The 23,535-nt window shown below is 37.6% G+C and overlaps 1 protein-coding gene across 2 annotated transcripts in view; it reads left to right on the top strand.

Moving 5' to 3' along the window:
• Positions 1-3,691: 3,691 nt before the first annotated feature.
• LOC138329512 (Fanconi anemia group E protein-like) overlaps positions 3,692-23,535 on the top strand; it is a 39,553-nt gene continuing 19,709 nt past the window's right edge. Inside the window, exon 1 of one of the 2 annotated variants that reach the window (XR_011209460.1) lies at positions 3,692-3,837. The gene's annotated coding sequence lies outside the window, so the exon portion shown is untranslated. The remainder of the gene's footprint in view (positions 3,838-23,535) is intronic. The other variant, XM_069276551.1, reaches the window with a different exon arrangement.

Below are 23,535 nucleotides of genomic sequence, written 5' to 3'. Positions count from 1 at the left end.
TTCAGGTTTGGTTAATATGGCTAGAAAGCTTTTAGTTCTTAGAGATCTTAAAGATCTTATTACTTTTATTCCTTTTTCGGACTTATCTCATCAAGCTACACCGAAACGAGGATAGTCTGCATACAATGGGATGAAATACTTGTTAACGTTTGTAATTAATTCTATTGCTGAATCTACTCCTCATCCGGATCTGGTAGCTCAGCAAGTTACCCCGCGATGGGGAATGCAGCAATCCTTCACAGATGTCCAGTTGATCTTCCTCTTCCTTTCCTCAGGCCTAGTACTGTTCCAACTACAGCTAGTTGACAGTCCGCCGCTATTGCAGTGTTGAGGAAAACCAACTGGTCACTACTAACTATCGTCAGGAGAAAGATATATAGTTGATTGTTTAGCAGCAACTGAGTTGCCTTTTACACCAAATGTTATAGATTATTTTTTACTTTAGGAGTGTTTGTGTAAAGGTTGATATATTGTATATTGTATAAGTTTAATGTAGTATTCGAGTTTGTTTGTTGTTGTGTGTAAATAATAAATGTATATATGTTGTATGTATCGTCTCTTCGTAATTTTTCAGTTTAAATCTTCTTCTATGCTTTACCAGAGCAAGTAACATATGAAATACAAACATAGATAAATAAGTGTTTTACATGTACCGTGTAGATATCCAATATCTTTACTATTTTGTGTAATGACATTTATATAAAGTACAAATGATGGTAAATGTTATACAATATTTTTACTATACACGTATCAGTATGCTATGCTATGCTATACAAATTCATATTTTATATGTTGGTATTATCACATGCCAGTTAATAAATTCTAATGCTCCTATTTTATTAAAGCTGTATACTGTCATTGCCCTTCTCTCTAACCGGCGTTTTTCATCTTAAGAAAACAACTACATTGCAATTTCGGCCCTGCTGCCCCTATTGCATTATCGTAAAAGGCGACTATTTAGGATCTTATTTTTTTTCTCTCTTCCTAACTTACTTTGTTCTTCCTAACGTCTCCATTGACACCGTTTCACTTTTGGCCTTCTGATGAGCGTTCACCCCCGTGAGGCAGGCTCTGGGTTCTGTCCCCTGGCCGAGACACACCAAAGTCTATAAAAGTGATAGTTTCTACTCCTGCTTAACGCTCAGTATACATGGAATGGGACAACTGGTTCACCTGTTGCCAGTATAATATGACCGAGTGGAGTATGTTGCATGGTATCTTCGGCGTCATGCTTCAGTGACATAGCACTATAAAAAGGGCAACAGTTCCACTATACAAGAAGACACAAGACGAATATACCGCAGACTCCCAAAACACGCACACCACACTACATAATATGCTACACATCGCATACATGGGAGACCGTCCTTACATGACCCTGGATGTTAATAGGACATTAATTAATAAAAACAGAACAACAGACATTGTAATTAGTTAAAGAGTAAACGAGTTGTAGTAATTAATTAATAATAGCAATCATAACGATATTATATTCAAAGACGCATACATTTATGCAATTCGAATATTATATATACATAAAGATATTACAAAATAATACATTTGACGATACAAACAAATCCCACTGAACAATCAGATACCAAGTACTTTTCTATTCTGCCATTTGTTAGGAAAAGATTAACATTTCGCTAAACTTACCGTGTCGTGGTAGTCACCGACTATTAGGAATATTTACAAACAATGTTTCTAAACAGTATTGTACATCAAGTGATATAATTATATTTCAAACTTCTAAATTATAAAGTAATTATAACTTGTTTGGTTAATCTGACTTATACCTTATTTACATTTTAATTATCAGTTGTAAAGTTTATAAAAGTGTTCAATAATTTCTTATCAAACTTGTAATCATAATCTTCAGCAGCCTTCATCCTAAACTTCTCATGCCAAGCTATATACTAATTTTCCCCATGTACATTATTATTCTCTGGTTGTATCTTAGTCTCTGGTCTCCTATAACAATATAGGTTTACGCTATAGATTGTTGTTCGTAACTTTTACTGTATAACTACAGATTGTCATTATTATCTTTATAACTTTTGTGATTTTGTTTATTAACTTTCGGACTGGACGAATAAAGAGAAACATCTATTTTGAGTGTTTATATTCTTCCTTGAGGCAATGGTGCCATTGATAAGCTTAAGTAGATACATTTCATATCAAACTGTCGATATATTGTCAAGTCGTTTAATTGTGATAATATTTTTATAAAGTTTTTGTTGGTTTTTCTGTAAAATATAATGGAGACAGCTTTTCAAATAGATGTTTCTCTTTATTCGTCCAGTCCGAAAGTCAATAAACAAAATCACAAAAGTTATAAAGATAATAATGACAATCTGTAGTTATACAGTAAAAGTTACGAACAACAATCTAAAAGACCATAATATTTTCGACAAGACACAGTTTCAGGATTGCCAGGTCAAGGTCAAGGTCACTGTTACTATTTTTAGGTCACCTGACCATACGTCATAGTGACCTACTGCAATAGCCTATTGTCCATTGTGCGTTAACTTTACTTTGTGAACATGATGACTTGAGTAAATGTTAACCGAGGTAAATGAAACTTTGTATGTAGCCTTATGTCAACAAGATTTCGTACGAGTTCAAAAATGGGAATTATTCGACAGTAACGTACAAGTTATTATCCTTTGTTCTAATTTTATCATTGTGCTTTTGAACAAGATAACTTTGGTAAATGTGAACTGATTTTGATGAAACTCTGTATGTAGCCTTATATCAACAAGATCTAGGATGCGTTTGAAAAAAGGGAATTTTTCGACGGTAACTATATTATAGAGTTTATGTCCTTTGTAATAATGCTATTATTGGACCTTGTGTTCTAAAGATATTGTGGTGCTTTATCAGAATTGTGATTTTTATAAATCTTGGCCTCTTTGTTTGTCCCTGGGGAGGAGGCTAAGTTTGCTATAGTTTATATTGAATAATTTTTGGGTATATTTTGTTTATTTTCTACTGGAAATTGTTCAAACTTTTGATTCAAATTATAACCACAAGAGGACATTTTGCTATTATGTCATTTTGACCCTGTCTCATCCCCAAAGGCTGAGGGGTGGAGCCCAGTGGGATCCAAATGGCTTAGTTTTTTAGGTCACCTGACCATAGGATGATAAAATTAGAAAGAAAAATAACAACCATATGTCAGTTATGATAAATTGTTCCAGTATGCAAATTCATCCAAGACCTCATTGCATACAGAGTTTCATCATTATCAGTTCATATTTACTTCAGCTTCTGTGTTGAATACAGGAGGGAAAAAATTAACACACCATGTGTTAAAGTCCCTCATAGCTATTATGTTGGCCCTTAAATGACAAATTACTATTGGATGTCAGGTGACCGTTAAGGCCCACGGGCCTCTTGTTTTATTTAAAATATTATCTATGATTATTTTTGTTAGAAATATATTTATCAGTGGCAAGATTGCTAAGTGTATTTATGTAGTATTTTTTCATAAATTATTTGCTGTTTTTGGTTTTTATTATCTATGTGATAAATACCTGAAGTCATTATCGGTTAAGGCAATAAAATCGATTTTAATACTATTTTACTCCGAACATAAAAAGAATGGCGATTATTTCCCCTTGTTCGGATCTTTGAAGTCGTTAGAGCAGAAACATATATATACATATATGTATATATGTTTCTGGTTAGAGTTACCTCCCATTGGTTGAGTTTTCAATAATGAGGAAGAAAATGCACCTCCAGCGGGAAAGCAATCAAATGATGCTGACAGCAGCTTGAAGACGAATCTGAAGTAAGGTATATACGAAGTCTCGTTTGGCAGTAAGATACAAAAAGGTATGTATGGACTGATTAGATAAATGGTAATGGTACATGTCTAAACTAACCCTTATACATTATACGTAGTGTCAACGTTAAACGAGTGGGCCTATCCTCACTGGGCCTACTTTCGTTTTGGTGGTTTAACAATGCAGCACTGAGTAGATAAATCTCAGAACGCAGACCTGTGCATTGCAGTGTCATGTGATAAAATATGTTATATGCATGATAGTACTGACACTAAATAATTTTAAGATACATAAAACCAGGAATACAAAATAATACACAAATGCATCATTGCTTCATTATCAATAATTGTGAAACATGTTAAATAAATTTAATTATAATCCTATTTTTTTTTTAAGAATTTGTTCAATGCACTGAAAAACTTACAAAACCAGCTTGGAAGATAAATAAGCAGAAGACAACAAGTTTTGTTTTGTTATATTTTAATTGTTGGGCAAACATGTAAATGTCGATAAAATGATGCTGCGCAAAATCTCCCACTTTGGACAAGGCTTTGGTGGGAGATCTCCCACTTTGACATCTCTGGCGGGTGGCAACCCTGGCATGAGGTTGTACGTGAAATAGGCCTACATGTAATCTAGTTTTAGAGAATATTGTAAATACTGTAATGTCCATTCCGCATATTAGTATAACCCATTCCGTATTTTATATGTATAACCGGAAGTACCACATGGTAATAAAGTAACCAGCATGGCAGCCAGACAAGTGTGATTGTTGCCATTGTTATCATCACAAATCATCCGGTGTTACACACCCCTAAAGAACCCCACAACTGGCGACGAGGATGGAGCGTTTACCAGTTTTTCCTACTTTCAACAGTGAAAACGATAGATCTAACGCTGGGCCACAATGGGAGCGATGGATCGGGAGACTTGAAAATCTATTTGTCGCAATGGAGTTGGGTGACGAGGAGGACGCTGACAGACGTCGAGCTTTACTACTCCATTACATTTGCGATAAGGTTTATGATATATATCAGGCCCACAAAGGTGAGTCCGAAAATACATATGAAGGGGTGAAAGGAGTGCTCACAAACTATTTTAAACCTAGAAAGAACACTCAGATTGAAATATATAACTTCCGAACATTCAAACAAAAGGAAGGTCAATCGATCGACAAATATGTCACAGAGTTACGGAAATTGAGCAAGGATTGTGAATTTGCCGATTGTGATAAGGAAATTTTGTCTACGCTCATTCAGAACTGTTCGTCAAACCGGTTACGTCGTCGAGCGTTACAAGAACCGGATAAGGGGCTAGCTGATATTGTAGCATTAGGGAGAGCAATGGAATTGTCAAACATTCAAGCTCAAACCATGGAGAACAGCCATTCTGTGAATGCAGTCAAACAACGCCATCCGAAACAAAAACATGACAAAGATCAAAGGACTGAAGGTACTGTGAGTCGCAAGTTTACAAAACAGAAGAAGTCAAACACTAAATGCTGGAACTGTGGAGGGACTTTTCCACATAGAGGAAAACCGTGTCCTGCTAAGGGTAAGGTGTGCCATGGTAAACAACCGAACCACTTCCAAAAGGTGTGCCGAAACAAGAGCAAATCTAAAAACATGGTTCTAGCTGTTGAGACTGACGACCGCCAATCGCCAGATAGCGATGACAGTTATTGCTATGGAATCAAGGTCGAACCAAACACGAAGAACTCTGAGCATATACATGCTGTTAAAGGTCCATTTACTCAGATAAAGGTGAATAACAAGAATCTGAAATTTCTTGTTGACAGCGGATCTTCAGTCGACATAATTGACGAAGCAGACTACGAGAAGATTGGCAGTCCTACACTTTCAAAGTCCAGGTCAAAACCTAGGTTTATACCATACGGAGGAAGTAACTCACTCAAGATGTTAGACACTTGTATTTTGAATATTGAGACCAACAAAACATTTGATACCATCACTTTCCACGTCGTAAAAGGACGATACGGATCCCTAATAGGATACCCTACTGCGACAAGATTATCAATCCTTAAAGTGTGTCAGATACAGGAACAACTGAGAAATGTGGAGGATGAGGTCAAGTTTGGTCAGCTGTTTAAAGGCATTGGTAAGTTGAAGAACAAACAGGTTAAATTACATATCAATACAGTTATTCCACCTGTTGCGCAAAGACACAGGAGGACACCATTCCATTTAGGAGAGAAAGTTGAGGTAGAAATCAACAAGCTTATATTCACACTTGCTAGGCTTGGTCACTATACGCCAATACCAGCCGATTTTGTTCACCATAACTGCATGGTAACATTGAACTTTGAACTTGCGTGAGGAAATGTTCTGTGCAACGTAAAAGGACTACTTTTTTTAAAAAGAAACACATGGCTTTGTTTACATTTTGACGCAACATTACGTGTATATTGTTGTTTTTCATAGAATTTTGGAAAAATGTAAACAATATATACATGTTTTATATTTATATATGATTCAAACAATTTTTAAATTAACAATTGTATAAAGAAACGGAAAAATATCCCGTCCGGAGCGACGTGCTTTCATTTTTGTTAAAAATGATGGGTGTCAAATGTAAACATTACCTCTGTGCCTATGTTCGTTCTACGATCGAGCCTTTGGGGTGGACGGGTGTGAGACCCTCTGATAGAGGTCAGTTATAAACATATCCTCTTGTCTTTGTTCTTTGAGTATTTAATCATGTGTATTATAAAACATGCACCGCTAATAATCCACGTGTTGACAGTTCCGCGTCACCACAAATACATTGCATCCATCGAACACAAGTGAATTTGTTTCATCTATCGATGGCGATATGGATCTAAGCGTAGATTATATAATCACATGGCTCCCAAGGATGTAAAACCATCAAGTCAGACGACATCTCAAACACATTGAGCTACTTGAAAATCGGTATTTTGACAATTTCGGCAAACTGAAGTGTGTAAGCGTGCGTCAGCTTCGCCTCGCTGCACAATAACGGTCACCGAGTTCACACATGTGGCTGTGTACAAATTCTTTATGTTATTACGCTATATATTAACTTTTAGCAAAATTGAATATATATTTAAAGTTCTGACCTGATTAAATAAAATTATCTCTGAAATTTACTTTGTTTGTCATGTTTATTTTACACTAAAATATTGAACTTTTTTGTCGTCGCGGATGAATAATTCTACCTTACGTCACCATTCGCTGTTCAATTGAGTAAGCTCCTTCCACTTTTGACCGACTTTTATTGAATAATCAGGGTTTTTGCCAGGCCTTTATAGGGTCCGGTAAACGGACCCATTCCCAATTGAAAAATAGCACTGTATTTTCCCAAATTCAGTCACTATTTTCCCAATCATAGCATTAAGTTAAAACCGCAAATGATGTCTCAATATACCTCCGGTAACGGTTATTAATATCTAATGTCCTGTACAAGCCCATTTCACATGGGAAACATCATTTCTTAATAGTTTACGTTCGCGGAAGCGTCCCGATTTCAGTGACGAAGTCCCACAACTTTTTGGACTTTGCAATCAAACGCACCCGAAAAATGGCGGCCATGACAGGTGAGTCGGCTGGCCGAGAGCGCAGGTAAACTAACTGGGGTACGGACGCAAAACATCAACCAGACATAAAAATAGGATTATAAATGGCAATCACCAATTAATCAACACCTCAGGCACAATATCTTGGGTCCTGTCAGTTGGTATTTTTGGCACGTGGCCCACTTTCAGTGTGGTAAGTGACAGTAGGAATGAGCCAGAGGTTTTGTCTGCTATTCAATTTGTTAAGTATCAGTTGTAAATAAAATTTTGTTTGAATTCATATATTGTGGTTTGTGAATACATGTAGTATATTTCGTTTTCAAATGTCTTTGACAATTTACATAGGTCTCATGTACTTGCATTTTGCCATAATCTCTGCATTGATCAGTTACATTTGTACGTTCCAAGTATTTTATTTTGAACGCTCTGGACATCGTCGACAGAGCATAAACAATACTCATCATTTGAACTATAATTGAATTGAATAATAATATCAGTACTTCATTCGATATGACATAGTGCCAAAGATATTTTTTGGAATGCAATTAATTATTTTCATATTTTTATCTTAAAATAAAAGAAGAAGCTCAAACTTTTTAATGGCGGTAATGGTGTACAGAAAGCAACTTTTGTAACTGTACAAAAAATACTAGTTCATCTGCTCTTTTTTTTTTGATAGAGAAAAAATACTGATTGTCAGCGGTGGAATATCTTTTACATGCAATATAAATTACATACAGCATCAAAAATAATTAAAATGATAAATTCATCATTTTTTTTATTACTGAACACTGACTCAATAGTTTATGAATATTTTGAGTCAGACTTAAATTAAAATGATGATGATAATTTCCCAATTTTTTAAAAACACCGATAATATTTTCCCAATTTTTGCTCAGGGTCCTTTTCCCAAAATAGCTGGCAAAAACCCTGATAATTACGTCACTTTCAAATGACGATTTTATTGCATAAAATATAAATAAAAAGTCGTGTGAGTGTAAATATAGGGATTGGATTTCGTTTTTATGTTAACCATGCTTGTATGGAGCAATTCCTCTAAGAATATATTCAATATGGGGCGCTAACGCAATCCCTATGTGAAGGGCGACATTATTGAGAAAGACGATGGTGAACCTACACCTTGGGTATCGCCCATAGTTACCCCACCTGACGAGATCAGACTATGTGTTGATATGAGGGAGGCAAACAAAGCCATTATAAGGGAAAGACATGTTATGCCCACTATAGAGGAACTCATTCTTGACTTGAATGGAGCCGTCATATTCAGTAAACTAGATCTCAGGAGTGGATACCACCAATTGGAGCTTGAACCAGAATCGAGATATATAACTACATTCTCGACACATCTTGGAGTATACCGGTACAAACGCCTGAATTTCGGAATCTCCTCGGCGTCTGAAGTATTTCAGGAGACCATCAGACAGGTAATCCAAGGAATAGATGGAGCTAGAAATATATCTGATGATATCATTGTCTATGGCAAAGATAACAAAGATCATGATGAAGCTTTAAGAGCGACACTTCAGAGGCTTGCCAATTGCGGACTTACTTTAAACGGAAAGAAGTGCGAATTCCGAAAGGACAAAATAACATTCTTCGGTGTTGTGTTTAGCAAAGACGGGATTTCACCGGATCCAGAAAAGGTCAAAGTGGTTAATGATTTTGACCGACCGAAGAACGCGAAGGAGGTTCGAAGCTTCCTGGGAATGACAAACTATAGTTCGCGGTTTATCGAAGACTACGAAATGATATGCGAGCCACTGCGAACTCTCAAACATAAAGACGTCGCGTGGTGTTGGGACGACGCATGTGAAAAGGCGTTCGTGACTTTAAAGGGAAAGCTTTCGAGTGACACTGTTATGTCATACTGCGATCCGACGAAACCAGTTGAGGTCAGAGTGGATGCTAGTCCGATTGGTCTCGGTGCTATTCTCATGCAGGAGAAAACTGTGTGGTATGCTAGTCGCTCATTGACGCCTGTCGAGTCGCGATATAGTCAGGTGGAACGCGAAGCCTTAGCAGTTGTATGGGCTTGCGAACATTTTGACACTTATCTGAGAGGGTTGAACCATTTCAACATAATTACTGACCATAAGCCGTTAGAGAAAATTTGGCAGAAACCGTCACTACCCAGTTTGAGAATCGAGCACTGGGGACTCAGATTACAGCCATACAAGTTTGACATACGATACGAGCCAGGTGAAAAGAACGTTCAGACTACATGTCTCATCATCCTAGGACAGGGAGTACTGACTCTTCCCAACAGGAAGTTGCTGAGTCATATGTGAATTTTGTGACGTCTGAATCTTTACCACGAGCTATTCATCTCGATGATGTGAAAGATGCAACTTTAAATAGCCCGACATTACAGAAAGCCATAGAGTTCGTGAGATATGGTAATTGGCACGAGCTGAAGCATATGAATGAAGGAAACATTGATAACGAGGAGCTCGCTGCGATTAAAAGTGTGAGAGATGAGCTCACTGTACATTCTGATAACGTGTTACTGCGTCGTCATCGTATTGTTTTGCCATACACGCTGAGGAATCAAGCAATTAGTATCGCGCATGAGGGACACCAGGGAATGGCAAAGACCAAAGCTTTTCTAAGATCTAAAGTCTGGTTTCCAAACATGGACAGCTGCGTGGAGGAGGCAGTGAAGGATTGCATTGCTTGTCAAGTGCTGACACCAGAGTCAAAGACCATGGAACCTTTGCGCATGTCTGAACTTCCCTCTGGGCCCTGGGAGAATATTAGTATAGACTTTTGTGGTCCTCTGCCCAGTGGTGAATATCTATTTGTAATGGTAGATGAGTACTCAAGGTATCCGATTGTGCGATCTGTGTCACCCAATACTACTATTCCAGTTTTGGACAAAGTGCTGAGTATGTTCGGAACACCCAAAGTCATCAAAAGTGACAATGGAGCACCATTTAACTCTGATGCTTTTCACAAATATGCTGAAAACATGGGGTTTGAACATCGAAGGGTTACCCCTCATTGGCCGCGAGCAAATTCACAAGCGGAGGCATTTAACAAACCGTTGATGAAAATTGTTCGTGCAGCACACCTGGAAAACAAAAATTACAAGCAGGAAATGTTTAAGTTTCTGAGGCTGTACAGAGCTACACCTCATACCACGACTGGTTTCGCCCCGCATAGACTTATGTTCTCCTGGGATCCTAAAACAAAACTACCAGTACCCAACATAAGTATGACATGTCCTACAGACCTGCAAGTCAGAGAAAATGATAGTCGTGGAAAGTACATAATGAAGGAAAGGACGAACGAAAAAAACAAAGCCCGTCCACGTGATATCTCTGTAGGAGATACTGTTTTAATGCAGAGAGACACAAAGGGCAACAAACTCTCTACGCCATATAACACAGAAAAAAAATTAGTCCTTGAGAAGAAAGGACCTATGGTCACAGTGACTGAAAATGTGACACGAAATGTCTCAAGGTTTAAACGGGTAAGGTCAGGCATTAAAGACCTCCCGTCCAATTATCCATTGGAAGAAGACATGGAGCGGTAGAGTAAAGAAGCCGAATACGAAATATTCGAAAGACTTTATTCATTAAGATAAGTTACAAGTATTAGTTACTAGAGGATGACTCAACTGTGTTGGGGCACAATAATCCCCGTTGGTCATCAACAGGTCAAGAGACCTTAAGTTTTCATATAATTACACTCTTGCCAGGCTTATATCTGTTATGGAGTTGTTTACAGTTTAACATTCTTTATATAGTTAATTTGGTTAGCCAAATATTTCCATCTCTATGAAGCTGGAGTCTGAATTCTAGTCATTTTATTCATTCATTTCATATATGGACACAAAAAGACTTGAACTCTTAATAATAATAATTGTGATAATATTTTATTACTAAAAAGGGAGAAATGTAATGTCCATTCTGCATATTAGTATAACCTATTCCCGGAATTTAGTATAATAGGCCGGGATCTAGGGGGGGTCTACGTGCACCCCCCCACAACTTAACGAACCAATGTTTTTCTGAACCCTTATGACCCACTGATAACGAAATCGAGAGGTAACATTGTATAAACTGGGATGAACTTCCGGTTATGACGTCATCAAGATGGCCGCCATCTCGAATTTCACTAAAGATTGAAAAATAGTCATAACATTGACATTTTTCAACCGTAGAAGACAAATGAGGTATCAAAATGACCACAATAGAACAACAAATACATATCAGGACCATATAATCCAATATATATAGTTATTTCTACGCAGGAAATGAAAAAATCGGATTTTAAGCTCAAAAATGGTAATTTTTAAGCAAATTTTTCATATTTGGCTTGACGCAGCAAAAATGTTTGCCAACAGCAAACTATTATTTCTAATCAGTTATTTGACCTTTTATCAATCAGTAAAAACAACACCAACAAAAAAAAACAATGTTAACATTGTATGAGCTCCGGTTATGACGTCATCAAGATGGCCGCCATCTCGAATTTCACTAACAATTGAAAAATAGTCATAGCATTAACATTTTTCAACCGAAGTAGACAAATGAGGCATCAAAATGACCACAATAGAACAACAAATACATATCAGGACCATATAATCCAATATATATAGTTATTTCTACGCAGGAAATGAAAAAATCGGATTTTAAGCTCAAAAATGGTAATTTTTAAGCAAATTTTTCATATTTGGCTTGACGCAGCAAAAATGTTTGCCAACAGCAAACTATTATTTCTAATCAGTTATTTGACCTTTTATCAATCAGTAAAAACAACACCAACAAAAAAAACAATGTTAACATTGTATGAGCTCCGGTTATGACGTCATCAAGATGGCCGCCATCTCGAATTTCACTAACAATTGAAAAATAGTCATAGCATTAACATTTTTCAACCGAAGTAGACAAATGAGGTATCAAAATGATCATAATAGAACATCAAATTCATACCAGGACCACATAATTCAATATATAAATTTTTCATATTTGGCTTGACGCAGCAAAAATGTTTACCAACAGCAAACTATTATTCGTAAACAATTATTTGACCTCTAATCACTCAGTAAAACAATAAAATGTATAGAGATATAAAAAAGAATTATTGTTATACCATCATTAAGTTTACAAAACATCACCGGGTGCGTATACTGGGTATATGCTATTTTTCTAACTCCAAACCGCTGACACTACAGTTTCCTGGTGTATTATAAGTTCCTTAAATAAATTTGACTATTGGCGATTTATAAGTAGGAAACATGATTGTAATGTTGACAGAATATCTAGCCGCGGGTAGGACAAGTCATAGTTTCGTTTATTTCCTATGCATATTATTAGCAAAATGTCAGATGGTTACCACAATGTCACATATTTCTTTCACTGGTTCTCAATTATAACCATTATCATTGTGCGTGCTTTCCCACCTCACTGCACTATCCTCTGACGTGACTCGGCATGTCTGGTAGCTAGTACATGCAGTCCAAATCAGAGTAATCGAGATATCAGTATCCAATTCGTCGAAAGCCAGAGCGTCGCCTTCGATGTCAATGAGTTGATGTGACACTACATTACCAGTGGTGTTCTAGCCTGTCATCTTTCATGGCCCATCCATGGCGAGAGTTTATATCAGGAACAACAGGTTCAGGGATGTGGGATTTCCTTCAGATTCTAACATATCGTATATGCTGTTTCAGACTTCTCAGGAAATTACACCAGATCCAGATTCTTCGAATGGTGGAATGATTCAAGCACCATTCATCAACCTTGTGGACACTCGTGCGACTATAGATGGCACAGGTTATATCCTCGAGGTCTTTAATGAGGTCATAAATGTTAAATGTTTTTCATTGGTCAGACTTTCACATGTCCCTTGAAGGTACTGGTTGGGTCGCATCTGGTGTATGCGTGGATACACCATTGAAGACTCTCCAGAAAAAGTTTTCTACAGTGCTCTCCAGACTTGGCAAAGAGAGGAACTTCACTATAGACCTCATTTCATTTATGACCTCAAAGAATTCACCTGTGTCATCTATGGTCACTGAGGGTTCACAAGAATGAGGAATTGTGCTTCATACGAATTAAGGAGAAGCAACTCAACCCTTCGCAGAATGTGGCTCTGGTGTCTTTTCCATCCTACCGGAGAGGTCTGGAACATCATATACGATATGTGAATCACTAGGTTGAAAACAGGATGAGCTCCCACATCCGCGAACCCGATGTTTTTGATGTTACCTCTGGCCATGGATGGTTGACAAGTTAGAACCACGATGGTAAACCGGTAATGTAATGTCACATCAGCTCATCAGCTCATCGACACTCTGGCGAGAAAGCACGCACAAAGATAATGCTTATCATTAAGAACTATTGAAAGAAATATGTGATACTGCAGTAACCATCTGACATTTCCTTACGTTATACACAGAAAAATAAAGTTAATAATGGATGCGCTATTTCTAAAAGAAACAAATTTCGGAAAGTGTCGTGGTATTAACTGAAACAAATGCTTTCTTCAGTTTTAATTTGATACCCTATTAGTTGGCGTTGTGCAGTAAAAATTCATTGAGACGCTTCTAGTCTACAAACTTTCGAACATGAAAATGGATTTTGTTAGGAAATTGTCAAGTCCCACTTAGATATTAAGCCAACTTAAAATTCAAATGTGTTAAGATATGAATCGTCAATTGCCAATGTTATCTTCAGGAAGTTCTAAGACATCTGGAAACTGTAGTGTCAGCGGTTTGGAAAAAACAGCAATCATATACCCTGTATACGCACCCGGTAATGTTTTGTAAACCAAATGATGGTATAACAATAATTCTCTTGCATTTCTATATATTTGTGTTGTTGTTGTTTTTACTAATTAATAAGAGGTCAAATAACTGATTACGAATAATAGTTTCTTGTTGGGAAACAATTATAGCTGCGTCAAACCAAATATGAAAAATTTGCTAAAAAATTATCATTTTTGAGCTTAAAATCCGATTTTTTCGTTTCCTACCTAGAAATCACTACATATATTGAATTATGTGGTCCTGGTATGAATTTGATGTTCTATTATGATCATTTTGATACCTCATTTGTCTACTTCGGTTGAAAAATGTTAATGCTATGACTATTTTTCAATTGTTAGTGAAATTCGAGATGGCGGCCATCTTGATGACGTCATAACCGGAGCTCATACAATGTTAACATTGTTTTTTAGCTCACCTGGCCCGAAGGGCCAGTGAGCTTATGTCATGGCGCGGCGTCCGTCGTCCGTCGTCCGTCCGTCCGTCTGTCCGTCTGTCTGTCCGTCAACATTTCCTTTAAATCGCTACTAGTCATAGAGTTCTGCAAGGATTGTAATCAAATTTGGCCACAAACATCCTTGGGGGAGGGGGAACAGAACTTGTATAAATTTTGGCTCTGACCCCCCGGGGGTAGGAGGGGCGGGGCCCAATATGGGAAATAGAAGTAAATCCTATAAATCGCTACTTGTCCTAGAGTTCTGCATGGATTGTAACCAAATTTGGCCACAAACATCCTTGGGGGAAGGGGAACAGAACTTGTATAAATTTTGGCTCTGGTCCCTCGGGGGCAGGAGGGGCGGGGCCCAATAGGGGAAATAGAGGTAAATCCTTTAAATCGCTACTAGTCATAGAGTTCTGAATGGAATGTAACCAAATTTGGCCACAAACATCCTTGGGGGAAGGGGAACAGAACTTGTATAAATTTTGGCTCTGGTCCCCTGGGGGCAGGAGGGGCGGGACCCAATAGGGGAATTAGAGGTAAATCCTTTAAATCGCTACTAGTTATAGAGTTCTGCATGGATTGTAACCAAATTTGGCCACAAACATCCTTAGGGGAGGGGGAACAGAACTTGTATAAATTTTGGCTCTGACCCCCCCGGGGGCAGGAGGGGCGGGGCCCAATATGGGAAATAGAGGTAAATCCTATAAATCGCTACTTGTCCTGGAGTTCTGCATGGATTATAACCAAATTTGGCCACAAACATACTTGGGGTAAGGGGAACAGAACTTATATAAATTTTGGCTCTGACCCCCTGGGGGCAGGAGGGGCGGGGCCCAATAGGGGAATTAGAGGTAAATCCTTTAAATCGCTACTAGTCATAGAGTTATGAATGGAATGTAACCAAATTTGGCCACAAACATCCTTTGGGGAAGAGGAACAGAACTTGTATAAATTTTGGCTCTGGTCTCCGGGGGCAGGAGGGGCTGGTCCAATAGGGGAAATAGAGGTAAATCCTTTAAATCGCTACTAGTCATAGAGTTCTGAATGGAATGTAACCAAATTTGTCCACAAACATCCTTGGGGGAAGGGGAACAGAACTTGTTATGAATTTTGGCTCTGGCCTCCCGGGGGCAGGACGGGTGGGGCCCAATAGGGGAAACAGAGGTAAATCCTATAGATCGCTGCTAGTCATAGAGTTCTGCATGGAATGTAACCAAATTTGGCCACAAACATCCTTGGGGGAAGGGGAACAGAACTTGTGTAAATTTTGGCTCTGCCCCCCCCCCCCCCCCCCCCCCCCCCCCAGGGCAGGACGGGTGGGGCCCAATAGGGGAATTAGAGGTAAATCCTTTAAATCGCCACTTGTCCTAGAGTTTTGCTTTGATTGTGACCAAATTTAGCCATAAACATCCTTGGGGGAAGGGGAAACAGAACTTATGTAAATTTTGGCTCTGACCCCCTGGGTGCAGGAAGGTTGGGGCCCAATAGGGGATTTAGAGGTTAATATCATAATTCCTTCAGAAAAGAAACAATGAACCTGTATTCAGAATATTACTTGGCATTACAAACCAGGTGAGCGATACAGGCCCTCTGGGCCTCTTGTTTTTGTTGGTGTTGTTTTTACTGATTGATAAAAGGTCAAAAAACTTATTAAATATATTTAATATAATATTTGTTTGCTGTTGGAAAATATTTTTGCTGCGTCAAGCAAAATATTAAAAATTTGCTTAAAAATTACCAATTTTGAGCTTAAAATCCGATTTTTTCATTTCCTGCGTAGAAATAACTATATATATTGGGTTATATGGTCCTTATTAGGGATTTCCATTGAGGATGGAAATCCCTATTGTTATTGTTCTGTTTTTTAGGGATTTCCATTGAGGATGGAAATCCCTATTGTTATTGTTCTGTTTTTAGGGATTTCCATTTACGGATGGAAATCCCTATTGTAATTGTTATGTTTTTTCTTATTATTTTTCTTTTTTTTTCTTATTTCCACAAATCTTGTTAGCAGGATATCTCAGGAACGGAATAAGGTACGACGCTCAACTTTGGACATGTTATGAATGTACATAAGATCTGGAAATGTACGTTCGATTTTTTACAAAAATGTTCAAGGTCAAGGTCACAGACGAAAAAAACAATTTTTTGGAACGAAGTTTAAACGCTCATAACTTCATTACCGTACGCTGTACATCGTTCACGTTTTGTTATTCAGACAGATCGTGACATTGCGCGTGCTTTTCCCATGCCATGTTATCAGAGATTATGTCAAGGTCAAGAGTTCGCTACGGGGTCAAACAAAGGTCAAAAACGAAATTCAACACAGAAAAGTTTTGAAAGTTGGATATGAAAGGGCATGCCCTCAGAAATATATAATGACAAGTTTTAAGGTCATGTGATCCAAAATGGCGGAGATATAGGCCTTTGAAAAAAAGGCTATTTTGGCGTTTTCCCGCCAAAATTTTTTAAGGTTTCAGCGCCTTTAATACTTAACACACATGCTTGATTTTTTTTTATAGACATAGCATGGACGAATGTCTACAGAACTTATGCTGTTTTATTGACCTTGACATTCATTCAAGGTCACAGGGTTCAAAAAGCTTTAAATCTTTAAACGACATCTTCGTAATAAATAAGAGGTGTAGAGCGCTGAAATTTGGAGACGTTATGTACGTACATGAGTTCTTAAAATGTATTCTCGATTTTGGAGGATAACGTTCAAGGTCAAGGTCACAGACGTAAAAAACTGCTTTTTTCGAACGAACTTTAAACGCTCATAATTTCATAACCGTACGCTACACAACATGTACGTTTCATTCTCCATGTAGATCACGATAATTCACGTTTTTTTCTCATTACATGTTATCAGAAATTATGTCAAGGTCACGAGTTCACTAGGGGGTCAAATGAGGTCAAACAAAGGTCAAAAATGAACTTTACCATAGAAATGTTTCGAAGGGCGCATATGAAAGAGCATGTTCTCAGGCACATAAAATGACCAAATTCAAGGTCATATGATCGAAAATGGCGGAGATATAGGACATCAAAAATCGAAATTTTAGTTTATATTTGCCCCTGCCCGAGACGTTTCAGCGCCTTAATACCTGTATGTACGGTGTTGATTTTTCATACGGCTGTTGTATGAACTTTTGTCTTCAAAAGTTATGGGTTTTAAAGGGATTATATAGAAAAATGGCGGAAATATAGCTCTCCAAATATGGCAATTTGTTCTATTTCCTGATTTTTCAACGTAATTTGTGTGCTCGTAGCGCCTTCATAATTTAATGTAGGGTGTTGATTTTTTGTAAATGTAGACTTTAACATATTATCTGTATCGGGTTTCAATTTCAAAGACAAAGCACTGAAAATGGCGGAAATGTAGCCCTCCGAATATGGCGTTTCGTTCATTTTTTTAAAGTAAATTTTACCGTTATTTATGAATTTTCAAAGAAAATTGTTTTGAATTAGATGTGATAGAGCATACTCTAAGACACATAAAATGACCAAATTCAAGGTCATATGATCCAAAATGGCGGAGATATAGGACATCAAAAATCGAAATTTTAGTTTATATTTGCCCCTGCCCGAGACGTTTCAGCGCCTTAATACCTGTATGTACAGTGTTGATTTTTCATACCTATGTTGTATTAACTTTTGTCTTCACAAGTTATTTATTTTTAAGGGGTTATATAGAAAAATGGCGGAAATATAGCTCTCCAAATATGGCAATTTGTTTCTTTTTCTTATTTTTGTCCGTTATTTGTGAGCTCGTAGGGCCTTTATCATCTCATTTAGAGTGTTGATTTTTTGTAAATGTAAGCTTTAGCCTATTGTCTGTACAGGTTTTTAATTTCAAAGACATGAATTTGAAAATGGCGGAAATATAGACCTCCGAATATGGCGTTTCGTTCATTTTTTAACGTAAATTTTAGGGTAATTCATGAAAATTCAAAGGTGAAATGTTTTGAATTGGATGTGAAAGATCATGCTTTCAGACACATAAAATGACCAATTTCAATGTCATATGATTCAAAATGGCGGAGGTATAGAACTTTCAGCGATTTTGAGTTGTGATTACATGATGTGGCATGTGGCCAAAGGGAGATAATCGGTATCTAATACTAAAACTCTAATCGTACGTGTTATTCCGCATTGGTCCAAGATCTTCATAAGATAAGGAGAATTTTTGCACATTTAAAAAACCTGAAATTCTAATGTTTTTACCTATTCATTATCAAAATTGATATTTTGAACCTAAATCTCAATCTGAATTTCCAAATTCATATCATGGTTATCAAGGAATAATTACCTGTCAGAAAACATTTTTAATTTTGAAATTCATAATTAGCCAGCCAATCAGCGGCTGGGTTAAAATTCTGTCCTGGGCTCAATCTTCGGTACACAAGGGCCGTTTCGAATGTATTTTTACATCTAGTTTTCAATACTTTTCGGGATGTTTTAAGTGCTACTGTAATAGGGAGGGTTTTCCACAAGAGACCAGGAGGGGCGATCCGACTGTATCTCCCGTTATATGTATAAGTCCCAAATCGTGATCGTATAGTATTTTTAGTATACAACAGAGTCCACAGTCGTCACAAATCCTCTACGGATCCTGTTTCCTCCACAGGTTACAGGCCTGTATCTCAACAGGTTCGATCTCTAGGATGTAGCGGAAGCACTGACACTAATCCAATAACTCAACTAGGTAAATACAGGTACAAATAACTATTTATTATATAAAAGACAAGTAGATTAAGTATTACATAGAAGATTCACAATAGTGCCCGTTAAGACAGATAACAATAAGAGATATAAGTGCCGAAGCAGTTACAATGTATCCAAGATTAACTATAGCCAAACTTTAGGCCTAATTAGCTCAGTCCTGTGTGATTACCACGTTCCCTAAACAAAGCCTAACACCCTACGGAGCCAACTAGCTCTGCTCCCTACCTATTCCCTAAGTCAAGACCAAAGCTTCCTTAGAAGCAGCCCCTTTTATAACAACTCATCAACCCAGTACCCCAAAGTGACCACTGATTGGTCAATGTCCGGATGTCCGGACAGAGCACCATATTTAGGTGAAACCGCTGCTACAACAACCCACCTACACACTAAATATAACTTCCGCTGATAAACACCTCCCAAGTGTACCACACGTGTACTCCGGCCAGCGGTCATCATCGGGGTGATCATGAGGACAACTAGGTTGATGAATGTGACTGCTAAACAGCAAACACACCCTAGATAAGACCTGTTCTCACGGTGTTCCCCTGAATTTGGGTCAAATATACATAAACAGATCACTGAAGTGAAGACTTAGAAGAGTGCAATAACAAATATACATACTGTAGAAATAAATGCAACAATGATAGAAACCCGTTCTATCACACTACATATACACGTATATATGAACAATGTACACGTGTTTGCGTAAATACACGTACATGTGTAACTACACCGCATACATGGGAGGCCGTCCTTACGTGACCCTAGCTGTTAATAGGACGTACATTTGAACAAACAAACAATAAAAGTAATGCACAAACACAATAACTGACAGGTTTAAAAGCCTTTTATGTGTGTGGCAGAGCCGTCACCTGTGACACCGGATGTTCAAACACAACCGGTGCTATTTTGAGAAACTATCCGGCCGTGTTTTGAGATCACAGAACCAAATAAATTCCCATAGAGGACCGTGTTAACGTTTGCTACTATTCAGGTTAATTGAAGTTATCAAAATTCTTTACAAAATTTACATCTACATGTATTGTTCCGACCCACACATATATCCAATCAGCAGGCTCCTATATATTCACCTCTCTATGAAATCTTGTGCCCAAAGGGGGATTCCCCTAAATCTGTTTTTCGGTTGAACCAGACTACTTTCGTAAGAAACGCTTTCTGATTAATATTGAGTGAGATCGTCCGTTCGTTCAAGCAATCGTCTGTTCGCTAACATTACTTATATCATTACATAGGTGGAAATCCCGTGTTTTGATCGCGATCAAATCTAGTTTCTTCTTATTCTTATTTTTCTTTTTTTTTCTTATTTCCACAAATCTTGTTAGCAGGATATCTCAGGAACGGAATAAGGTACGACGCTCAACTTTGGACATGTTATGAATGTACATAAGATCTGGAAATGTACGTTCGATTTTTTACAAAAATGTTCAAGGTCAAGGTCACAGACGTAAAAAACAATTTTTTGGAACGAAGTTTAAACGCTCATAACTTCATTACCGTACGCTGTACATCGTTCACGTTTTGTTATTCAGACAGATCGTGACATTGCGCGTGCTTTTCCCATGCCATGTTATCAGAGATTATGTCAAGGTCAAGAGTTCGCTACGGGGTCAAACAAAGGTCAAAAACGAAATTTACCACAGAAAAAATTTGAAAGTTGAATATGAAAGGTCATGCCCTCAGAAATATATAATGACAAGTTTTAAGGTCATGAGATCCAAAATGGCGGAGATATAGGCCTTTGAAAAAAGGCTATTTTGGCGTTTTCCCGCCAAAAATTTTAAAGGTTTCAGCGCCTTTAATACTTAACATACATGCTTGAATTTTTGTATAGATATAGCATGGACGAATGTCTACAGAACTTATTCCTTTTTATTGACCTTGACATTCATTTAAGGTCACAGGATTCAAAAAGCTTTAAATCTTTAAACGACTTCTTCTTTATAAATAAGAGGTGTAGAGCGCTGATATTTGGAGACGTTATGTACGTACATGAGTGCTTGAAATGTGCGCTCGATTTTGGAGGATAACGTTCAAGGTCAAGGTCACAGACGTAAAAAACTGCTTTTTTCGAACGAACTTTAAACGCTCATAATTTCATAACCGTACGCTACACAACATGTGCGTTTCATTCTCCATGTAGATCACGATAATTCACGTTTTTTTCTCATTACTTGTTATCAGAAATTATGTCAAGGTCACGAGTTCACTAGGGGGTCAAATGAGGTCAAACAAAGGTCAAAAATGAACTTTACCATAGAAATGTTTCGAAGGGCGCATATGAAAGAGCATGTTCTCAGGCACATAAAATGACCAAATTCAAGGTCATATGATCGAAAATGGCGGAGATATAGGACATCAAAAATCGAAATTTTAGTTTATATTTGCCCCTGCCCGAGCCGTTTCAGCGCCTTAATACCTGTATGTACGGTGTTGATTTTTCATACCGCTGTTGTATGAACTTTTGTCTTCAAAAGTTATGGGTTTTAAAGGGATTATATAGAAAAATGGCGGAAATATAGCTCTCCAAATATGGCAATTTGTTCCATTTCCTTATTTTTCAACGTAATTTGTGTGCTCGTAGCGCCTTCATAATTTAATGTAGGGTGTTGATTTTTTGTAAATGTAGACTTTAACATATTATCTGTATCGGGTTTCAATTTCAAAGACAAAGCACCGAAAATGGCGGAAATGTAGCCCTCCGAATATGGCGTTTCGTTCATTTTTTTAGTAAATTTTACCGTTATTTATGAATTTTCAAAGAAAATTGTTTTGAATTAGATGTGAAAGAGCATGCTCTAAGACACATAAAATGACCAATTTCAAGGTCATAAGATTCAAAATGGCGGAGATATAGGACATCAAAAATCGAAATTTTAGTTTATATTTGTCCCTGCGCGAGACGTTTCAGCGCCTTTAAACCTGTATGCATGTAGTAGGGTCATATTTTATGTGAATTTATGTAATAAATAAAAGTGGTATAAAAGTGTATTTGAAAGATGTTTCAATATTTGCAAATATATAATTTGCAGTGAATAACAATATTAGTATGTATCTATGCCGTGCCGTGTTTTACTCGCGTGCGTAATATATCGTATATATTCGCGAGCGCTGCGTTTGTCTATATGTGTATGTACGTACAGTATATGTTTGTGTACCCGTTAGTAGTGTTCACTGACGGACTTTTATGACGGACAGGACATGTGACTGTTACGGACATTGACGAAGTTGTCAAATACTTTTAACACGTATAGAGGACCGTGTTAACGTTTGCTACTATTCAGGTTAAATGAAGTTATCAAAATTCTTTACAAATTTTACATCTACATGTATTGCCCGACCCACACATTAACCATTAACTGATGTACCTTGAGTATATCCAATCAGCATGCTCCTATATATTCACCTCTCTGTAATAGGAGCGAGACGGGCCCAGTTTGTTAATAACTACAAACTACACCCGGCTCCCTACCTGTGTGTTTCAACCCAGGTTTGTAGGGTTTTGCTTGATTTTTGCCGGTGAAGGAAAACGAGGCAAATACTTTTAACATGTAACAATATTCATTTATAATGACATATTACACGATTTTTTACACAAGACGTAGGGCCCAACAACGACGAGACTAACACATATATTTACAATATATCCCCCGTCAACCCCTCCATGCCCCACTTACAACCCTACTACCCTATACCTATAAACATCCCCCCTTCCTGCTTCCTATTACCCACCTCTATTTAAAACCTATTAGGTTCAGGAACTCAATCCTTCAGTACACCACAATGAAATGGATAGAACACCCATATATATACCCGACTATAACAATACAGGCACGATCGACCAATACGAAGACGGAACACAACACAGGCGCTCGATACAATGACATATTGTGCACGACAGCTCTACGTGTACAAGATACACACGCACTCTTACAGCTAGCACAGGACCACGACACCATATATATTCCCATAAAGCACAAACTATTTACAAGCCCTGCTACATCTCTATGAAATCTTCTGCCCAAAGGGGGATTCCCCTTAATCTGTTTTTCTGTTGGACCAAACTACTTTCGTAAGAAACGCTTTCTGATTAATATTGAGTGAGATCGTCCGTTCGTTCAAGCAATCGTCCGTTCGCTAACATTACTTATATCATTACATAGGTGGAAATCCCGTGTTTTGATCGGGATCAAATCTAGTATGTATTTGTTGT

The sequence above is a fragment of the Argopecten irradians genome, chromosome 8 (assembly GCF_041381155.1).
Source record: "Argopecten irradians isolate NY chromosome 8, Ai_NY, whole genome shotgun sequence".
NCBI classification, from domain to species: domain Eukaryota; kingdom Metazoa; phylum Mollusca; class Bivalvia; order Pectinida; family Pectinidae; genus Argopecten; species Argopecten irradians.
Note: the sequence above shows the minus strand (reverse complement) of the source record. Positions and strands in the feature narration are given on the sequence as shown.